At 45.2% G+C, this 10,236-nt stretch overlaps 1 long non-coding RNA gene across 1 annotated transcript; it reads left to right on the top strand.

Moving 5' to 3' along the window:
• Positions 1–8,127: 8,127 nt before the first annotated feature.
• On the top strand, positions 8,128–9,982 carry LOC146062503 (uncharacterized). Its single transcript, XR_014471361.1, has 3 exons — positions 8,128–8,169; positions 9,557–9,642; positions 9,939–9,982. It is a non-coding gene; the product is annotated as an uncharacterized LOC146062503 (long non-coding RNA).
• Positions 9,983–10,236: the final 254 nt, after the last annotated feature.

The raw sequence follows: 10,236 nt of genomic DNA, 5'->3' as shown, positions 1-10,236 counted from the left end.
TGGAAGGGGCCAGGGATCTCAAGGTTAATTCATTCATGTCTGCTCTACAATCTGCCATACAGAACATGGAAAAGTGAGCCCCAGGGGCGCTGCACCCGGTGCCAACTCACGAAATTTTGCAAAGTTAAACCTAGACAAGGCATCAGTGATGCCATTGTCCACCCCGGGGATATGCCTCGCCATGAAATGTATGTTGTGGCGCAAACAATGCAAAACAAGGTGTCTAAGCAAACGTAAAGCCTGAAGGGATGAGGTGCGCTGGTTGTTAAAGGCGTGCACCACGCCAAGGTTATCGCACCAGAACACTATTGTCTGGTTCTCTAGCCTGTGTGACCACAACTCCGCATCCACAATTATGGGGAAAAGCTCCAACAGCAGCAGGTTTTGCCGTGAAACCCTGGTCAACCCAAGACTGTGGCCATGGGGCCGCACACCAATCGCCCTGAAAGAACGCCCCGAAAACTGTGGATACCGGTTAAAGTGCACCAAAAAGGTGGACCAGACGACCAGGTCATCACAGATGGGCGCACCATGCAAAAAGGTGCTGAACTTCTCGAAGTAGGAGCAAGAGACAGAGCAGCCCATTGGCAAAACATTTGTCTAAGAAAACGCCCCCTTCTAGCTAAAAACCCATACAATGGAATGATTCGGGGTGTAACAGGAGGAGGCGGAAAGCGGACTCAATGTCCAGCTTAGCCATGAGTGCACCCTGCCCAAAATTGCGGACCAAAGAGAGGACCTCATAAAATAGCTGATAGCACATGCTGCAAACCGTCAGGAATTGCATAATTAATACGGTGCATTAAGACAGGTGCTGGATCAACCGGTATTTACCCAAAGGTGAAAAACACATATTGGGCAAGGGCTCGGAAGAGATAGGGCCAGCCATCCTGCCCAATGCCACCTCGGCCTGCACCTTCTGTCTTACCACCTCGGGGAAATCCACTGCTGACTTAAAATTCCAGTGGGCAACCACCCTGACCGCCTCGGGAATGTGCAAACTGAAACCGGAACTAAAACCCTGTAACAAGAAGCTGGCATCCTCCCTATTTGGGTAAAAGCGCAAACGGCGCTCTAACTCGGATACCACTATGGGAGAGGGGGCTTTACTTAGCGTTAGTGCTGGTCTCGCCGGGGCAGCAAACTTGCAGATTTTGGCAGGGTGACCGGCCCCACAATTCCGACATTCGTGGCAAAAACGGAACTTAGCGCCCCTGTCGACTTAGAGTGGTTGAAAGCAAAACACTTGCCATTTGTGGCAGGCTTTGCGCCCTTCTTACCCGGCGGGAAAAACTTTTTGGGGTGGGCCAAGGCCGAGACATGGCCTTTGCCAATAACCTCCAGCCATATCTCTATGTGTTTGAGTCCCATTGGCATGACACGGGTCCCGTCATGGGTAAAACGGAATTTTTTGTCATAATCCCTCCACGCTGCACCCTTGTAAGCGAGGAAAGTCTCGTTCACCAGGAAAATATAACGAAGAACATTGGCATGATCCTTGGGCCTAGTGTCTAAGTAGCAGGATGCAAATTGGAGGAAACCCTTAACCCAGTGGTGGAAACTCCGGTAGGAGTTCTCCCCTGCGCCGGCCACCTTCTTGGTCTTGTCAAACTCTATTTTCATGTCGCTAGTCAACGTGAAGACGCCGATGAACTTCCCCTTCGCAATCTTGCCCTTAACACCCTTACGAAGACCACTGGCGACTGTAGAATTGCTGCAGTGGACCATATCCAATGATAGAAAGGGCGCAGCGCTGGCCTTATCCCTCCTAGTGCACTTGCCCCCACCCACTTGCTTTGCTACTGCACGCGCCACTAGCTTAGCATACTTGCGCGGACGCCTAGTGGCCGCTACTAGCGGATGAATGGCAAGAAGAACCAGAAGAAGTATCATCATTATGCTCACCGGTACCAGATGGAGCGACCACCGAAATCCTGGCACCCTGTTATGTCCCAGCTGTGGCCGGAGCCTCATCGGGGGCCACCATGACTGATGAATGGAGAGGGGTGGTTGAAAGCATCCCCACCGATCCCGCGTCAGCGTCTTGTGTTCTGGCTGGAACCTGCTCCCTTGAGAGACGAACTACCTCCGTGGCCAACCGATGTGTGACGCAGCCATAGAAGCATCTCCCTGCTCGATAGCAGACAGTGCCGGGGTAACTGTATCGGCTGGAACCAAAGGCTCAGACACTTCGTCCCCTCGCTTTGCGTGGCTGGTACCCTCCTTTGCCGGGTGAGTCGGGGAGGTGCCTCTGTTTGTCTGCGCCCTCACATGCCAAAACTAGCATCTGCAGAGAGCACCATCGGAGCGACATCCAGTGGTGACGGCTCAGCCACAGAGGAAATACGATCTGCACCAACTGTGACCTTGGAAGAAACACAGCCATGAGACATCACAGAGCTAAACACCCTGGGAAACAACATGGTGGGAGGTTGCCTCGACTGATGCACGGCCCTCAGGGGGGTGCATTGGGAAACTAGGGGAATGTGTAGAGACCCCAGCTGAAGGGAAACTAGCCCAGAAAGGCTTGAGAATGCGCCAGACTATCAAATGGAGGACTGCAGCGGGGATTCGCCGGCCCACGCAGGTATGTACGGAGCACCCTGTAACCCCTTGTAAGGGGCGTATTTCTAATATACAGCCTGCTGCAATGGAAAAGCCTGGAAACCAAACTACTGTAGGCCTGTATAAACAACTAGGTGCCCAGCGGTCTGAGGTGAGTTAAACGACCATGTATTCTGCAAACTGGTGACCCACCAGAAACAAAAACATTGCTGGTAAACTAGTGGTAAAATTAAGAGGCATAAGGCCCTGTAAGCAAGGCTGCTCAGACTGGGGCCCGACTATGCCACTAGGCAGGGAGGCCACATGGAGTGAGCCTTGGAGGGCATGCTGGTTCCTGTAGTGCCACAAGGAGGATTTAGGGGTAACTCCTGATAGGTTGGCAACTTAGATATATTGGTAAGTGCTGTTATCATGTGGCCTTACAGTAAGACAATTATATGGCCTGGATTGGGTGCTGTTATCATGCAGTGTAGGACTTCAAGCCTCAGAGAAGCCTTGACAAGGCCCGGAAGCTTATCATATCTTTTGCAAAATATATGTAACTAAGATCTCTGAATGACCCTCTTATGTTGATTTTTCAACCCTTATTACTAATGCCCTTTGGTGTGCTGGGGGTTAAATCCCCCTCCCTTGCAGCACCTGGGGGGGTCATTACTAGTTTGATTGAGCAGCTCTCATCACTGTTTCAGCTGACAGAGAGGTCAGAAATGCACCATCCCAAGTGAGGCAGGGAGCCCACAGACAGAAGGCCTTGTGCCTCAAAGACACCCCCCATATTAAATGCCACAGGTGGAATCAAACCAGGGCACCAGCAGGTGGTGCTGTAGCACCAGCAGGTGGTGCTGTAGCACCACCACTGCCAGCATGGAAATCCCCAGCCCTGATACTGTCTACATGTGGCTGTGACCCAGGACAGGGTATTTTGTGCAAAAGGGAGCAGATAAGGTACACAGACAGAAAAAGCAAGCTATAAAGGGAGGAATGAGGAGGAATGAGGAGTGTAAGTACAAAAGTGTGAAGGACTTCTCTGCTTCTGTTTCTGTTTCCAGACTAATCCAGACTCAAAGAGGAAGCAACATCATCTGACTCCCCTTTATACACCCCTGCATAAGCTACCACCCCTTTTCTACCTAATTGGCTACTCTAACTATCAATCACGTGCACTTCTATTCAACAACTTTATTAGGACAATCACAAAATTCACAGGCTATTAAATGCCCTCGTGCCTATACAGCCTTTGCTTAATCACAAATGGCACAAACCAAAGACACCCTGCTCCCCTCTCATTGTCATAAGTAATTATAATTAGTCAAAGTAAAACAAATAGTATTTATGGAGGAAAACTGAAAAGTTTGCACTAAAGGAGGAGAGTTACGAGGGGGTTTATGCAGTTACTAGATAACTGTTATCACTAGCAGTGTAGGGCTGGGACAAGAAGGGCCCACCAGGGGAATGCAGTGATAGGCACCTCTGTTTAGGGGTGTGGTCAGTCTCCCGGGGGGTGTGCATGGGATGGGGCTCTTCATAAATATTACTTGTGCATGCATAATAATATACCAGATGAATAACAACAATGCACTGTAGCAATTACACCATAGTTCTTTGCAGTATAATGTAACATGTATAATTCGATGGCACAGTCTGAAATCTGATCCCTAGAGGAGGAGGTGGGGCCTCACGAAGTGAGGACCATGAGGGTACCCCTGTGGGTATGTCCAACCCTATACACATGTATAGGCAGACCTGCAATCCTGCAAAAGTAGTGGCATCCCACCTAATGACACCATTTCCCATATGCGGTATGTTGCCCTTGTGTGTTGGGTGAACAATGAATTGCAGTGAGCAATTAAGGATTCTAAATGATTTCTCTTATCTTTCATGTAATATACTGTGTCTTCATTATTACCGTATATAATAGAGAAAACTTTCTCACCACAGCGCAGCTGTCAGAGTACGACCTAAGAAAAGGAAAGTGGACGAAGTGTATACGGACAGTTGGTAAGTACAAATGTAACGAGTTTTCTTATAGTTTTAGATCTATTATCGTCTTTGAAATATAAACCTATAAATCTTGTACACAGTCAAGGAGCTAATATGATGGTCAAAATGCTTCCATATGCAAATTAGCTGTCATTGTGTGGGAGACAGTATTTAAATAAGATTTAAAAAAATGAAGTTCTAACATTTACTGTGCTATATCCTGATTTTTGGTTGGCTGCAGAGTTTCTTTCCACCTGTGAGACCACTGGATTTTTTCTGGCATTTAGAATGTGCCAGTCAATGGGAATTGATGGAGGAGGAGGTAATTCCCCAGGAAGGGAGGACCACCAGGTTCTCCCTGTACCGCTATGGGTACGTCCAACTCTGATCACCATGCACACATATATATATATATATAGGCAGACCTGCAATCCTTCAAAGTAGCGGCAATCCCACCTAATGACATCATTTGCCATATGCGGTATGTTGCCCTTGTGTGCTGGGTGAACAATGAATTCAGTGAGCAATTAAGGATGCTACAGAATTTCTCGTATCTTTCATGTAATATACTGTGTTTTCATTATTACCGTATATAATAGAGAAAACTTTCTCATCACAGCACAACCGTCGGTCCACCACCTAAGAAACGCAGAGTGGACAAAGGTGAAGATCTCTGTTCTCTTCAGATAGATGAAGAGGAACGAAAGGCCTTTTATAATTTGCTGGGTAAGGTTTATTGTGTTACATTTATTAAGGCTACAAACAACATTTCTGAAAGTCTGCACTGAAATCCTAAACACTATTGTTGAGATAATATAAACCCAACCTCTCAACTGTGAACCCCCAGATGTCAGCCAGACTGCCCAGTAACAGTGTCAGGGATAAGATTTCTCCTATTCCTGGCCCTGTGGTCTGTTCCTATTGCACCAGGGTCTGGCCGGCAGCTATCAGCCTGGGGCATACACAAGCAAGTTACCCCAGCGTTTCTACCAGCACACTACAATGTGGGTTTCAGTTATCTAATATGTTGTGGTTTAAATATTCAATGCAATATATGACAAAAAAACAAAAATACCTAGTACCTACCAGCCCCATCTGACAAGGCGAAAAGTAGATATTGTAAATGGCATTGCAGTGATTTTCTACACAATACAGGGACCCATTCTAATGACCAATATACAATACCAGGACCCATTCTAATGACCAATATACAACACCAGGATCCATTCTAATAACCAATATACAATACAGGACCCATTCTAACGACCAATATACAATACAGGATCCATTCTAACGACCAATATACAATACAGGACCAATTCTAATAACCAATATACAATACAGGACCCATTCCAATATCCAATATCCAATATCCAATACAGGACCCATTCTAACGACCAATATACAATACAGGACCCATTCTAATAACCATTATACAACATTAGGATCCATTCTAATGACCAATATACAACACCAGGATCCATTCTAATGACCAATATACAATACAGGATCCATTCTAATGACCAATATACAATACAGGACCCATTCTAATAACCATTATACAACACCAGGATCCATTCTAATGACCAAAATGCAATACAGGATCCATTCTAACTACCAATATACAATACAGGACCCATTCTAATGACCAAGGTACAATACCAGGACCCATTCTAATGACCAATATACAACACCAGGATCCATTCTAATAACCAATATACAATACAGGACCCATTCCAATAGCCAATATACAATACAGGATCCATTCTAATGACCAATATACAATACAGGACCCATTCTAATGACCAATATACAACACCAGGACCCATTCTAATGACCAATATACAACACCAGGACCCATTCTAACGACCAAAGTACAATACAGGATCCATTCTAATAACCAATATACAATACATGACCCATTCTAACGACCAATATACAATACAGGACCCATTCTAATAACCAATATACAATACAGGACCCATTCTAAAGACCAATATACAACACCAGGACCCATTCCAATATCCAATATCCAATACAGGACCCATTCTAATGACCAATATACAATACAGGACCCATTCTAATAACCATTATACAACACCAGGATCCATTCTAATGACCAAAATGCAATACAGGATCCATTCTAACTACCAATATACAATACAGGACCCATTCTAATGACCAAGGTACAATACCAGGACCCATTCTAAAGACCAGGATTCATTCTAACGACCAATATACAATACAGGACCCATTCTAATAACCAATATACAACACCAGGATCCATTCTAATGACCAATATGCAATACAGGATCCATTCTAACGATCAATATACTATACAGGACCCATTCTAATGACCAATGTACAATACCAGGACCCATTCTAATGACCAATATACAATACAGGACCCATTCTAATGACCAATATACAATACAGGACCCATTCTAATAACCAATATACAACACCAGGACCCATTCTAACGACCAATATACAATACAGGACCCATTCTAACGACCAATATACAATACAGGACCCATTCTAATAACCAATATACAACACCAGGACCCATTCTAACGACCAATATACAACACCAGGACCCATTCTAACGACCAATATACAATACAGGACCCATTCTAATAACCAATTTACAATCCCAGGACCCATTCTAATGACCAATGTACAATACCAGGATCCATTCTAATAACCAATATACAATCCCAGGACCCATTCTAATGACCAATATACAACACCAGGATCCATTCTAATATCTAATATACAATACAGGACCCATTCTAATTACCAATATACAACACCAGGATCCCTTCTAATGACCAATATGCCATGCAGGATCCATTCTAACATTCCATTCTGTTGTTCAGGGCCCCCACAAACCTCAATCCGCCCCTGCCACATTCTGACTGCCTGGTTCTGCTGCTGCATATGAGGGAGAGCTAGTGATGTCAGTGTGCTCCAGCCAGGAGGGGGCTGACAAAGGGGAGCCCGGGGTACTGTATGCCCTTTATCCCCCTTAATCTGGGTATGATTATACATCTGTGACGATAAGCATGGGCTGCACGGAAGCTGAGACAATGGAATGCTGAAGGTGCACTTTCCGCAGCTTGCACCTGAAGACAGCTGCCTGGGCATTGTCTCCAGCAACTCCATCTCCTCCACTACTGGTGAGAAGGGATGGTTTTTATGGCTGTGGTTGGAGAGATGAGGCTGGCCCCCAGTCCAGTCCGCCACTGAGTAACACATGTGAGCATAGCTTGTACCATACAGGAGCAGCTAGTTGTTCTTTTCTGTAATTCCCTATGGCAGTGAGTAAAGCAGATAGATTTTGTTTCCCAATAAGTAAGTTCATCCCATCACAATAGGATTTCAACATTAATAGGATGTAATTGACTTTGAAAGGACAGGAAGTTACATTACATTATGGCATGTGTTACATTTATTGCATAATGAACATGTTTACAAAAAGGCATAGGTACCTACCAACCAATGAGATTCTGCCATTTCCCCTCATATCATGTAACATTTGAGCATTTCATGTCTTTTATTTCAGATACCAGTGCCATCCAGCAGCTTCTGACGCAGGATACGAAAATGAGAATGTCTGACAAGGTATTTCCTTAATGTTACTTAGCCGCTCATTTTACCACCATACAAGCAATTCAAAGGGGATTCCAGCTGCAGCATTTTTTTCAATTTTTTATGTTCTTTCTTATTGGAGGAGCCCAGTCACTTCCATAATGTGCTCCTGAACATATGCCAGTGTCTTTCAATAAGAGATTCAGGGGGATTTATTTACTTAGATTGGCATTCTATTGAAGATGGGATGTTGCCCATATCAACCAATCAGAATCGACTTCACATTTATTTAGCACCTTCTAGAAGATAATAGAATCTGATTATTATCATTATGATCAGGGGCGTAACTATAGCACCGCAGCACCCTAACGGTGGGGGGTGGGGGGGGGCGCCCAAAACGTAGCTACGCCACTGATTATGATGGTTATTATGGACAACATCCCATCTTCAATAGAACTCCCATCTTAGTAAATAAACCCCATTGTGTCCAATATTCTCTCAGAGACATGTGAAGAGATAAGGTATCACAGTAATACATCTCCCTGAATGTTGACCGTCAGTCATGTCAACCTAAAGCTTGTTGACCTAGTTGTTGTCTATCCAATGATCCATACCCATAAATATGCATGAAAAAATTATTTGCAAATTCATACAAAAAATATTTATCACACTGCATTACAAATGCCCCCTGTTATGAATTGGTGGGGGAACATCTGTGTGGCCTATTATCAGTGGCGTAACTATAGTCCCGCAGCCCCCGCGGTGGCGGGGAGGCGCTAGGCAGGTGTGGGCGCCTGGGGGGTCTGCGGGACTATAGTTACCACCTGGTTCCGGCTCCCGACTCCTGCCCTCCCCCTCCTTACCCCATTGCCGCCGGCGCCGCTGCCTCTAACCCGACACGCAGATCTGTGTCGGGTGACAGGCGGTCCCCGGCTCCGGCTGCAGTGCTAATATAATAAGAGACACTCGGAAAATGGCTGCCCCCATAATGCTGTATGGGGGCAGCCATTTTCTGAGTGTCTGTTATTATATTAGCACTGCAGCCGGAGCCGGGGACCGCCCGTCACCCGACACAGATCTGCGTGTCGGGTTAGAGGCAGAAGCGCCGGCGGCAATGGGGACGGGTAAGGAGGGGGTTAATATCTCGGGGGGGGGGGGCGCCCGAAATGTCCGGCGTGGGGGCGCAAAAAAAGTAGTTACGCCTCTGCCTATTATTAATTACAAAATTAAATACAAAACAATTTAAGTTTTATGCACTTCTAGACCCCATTTACATCCTCCAACCTATGATCCCAAATCCCATAGCCATGCTTCCAGTTTTTGGCCCCTTTGTCACAGGCAATAAAGGACAGTAGTATCGCTTGTGTATATATACATGCGTTTCAACATTCTGACAGTGACACTTGTATCTCTATTCTAGTACTTGCTGGCAATGGTCCTTGTGTATTTTAAGAGGGCTGCACTAACCCCGAAAGAATACGGGATCGGCAATTTCTACTCCGCACTGTAAGTATTTTAACTTATTGATTGATCAAAAGCAACCAAAATGAAAATTAAACTGTACGTCCAGACAATAATGTATCCTGTGTTCCAATTAAACATGTTTGCATGGAGGGACACAGGGTCTCTGTTCATGCAGACAGAGACTGCGCCCTGTGGTGCTGGTCTTCTTCTGGTGGTCTGGGGTACTGGCACCATTTTTTTTATGGCAGGTCCTCTTTAATGTGGATAAATTATCCATGTACGCAAATATTATGTCTATTTTGCTAAATTTGACTATGCTCTGTTCTTTGTTGCTGTAGATTCCTGGCCAATCAAATGGAGGAGGAGGAATATTTTTATGAGGACATGTATGGATACATCTATAAAAAATATGCATTCAAGACATTCCACCTGAAAAAAGACGCTTTCTGGGCCAGGATGCAGTATCGGACCCATGTCACTCCGGAAGAACTGAATGAAGTGTGTAATGTAGTAGAATAAGTAGATAGATGAGAAATGCATTTGCCACATTGGTAGTTAGTGGGGAAACACCTCTAGTGGGAATTTTTATTTAGTGATACAAAAAAATACAAAAAAACATATCACTATAGTTGATCA

Source organism: Crinia signifera, chromosome 3, assembly GCF_055691185.1.
Source record: "Crinia signifera chromosome 3, ASM5569118v1, whole genome shotgun sequence".
In the NCBI taxonomy this organism is placed as follows: Eukaryota; Metazoa; Chordata; class Amphibia; order Anura; family Myobatrachidae; genus Crinia; species Crinia signifera.
The sequence above is the reverse complement of the archived record's forward strand: the minus strand, read 5'-3'. Positions and strand labels throughout refer to the sequence as shown.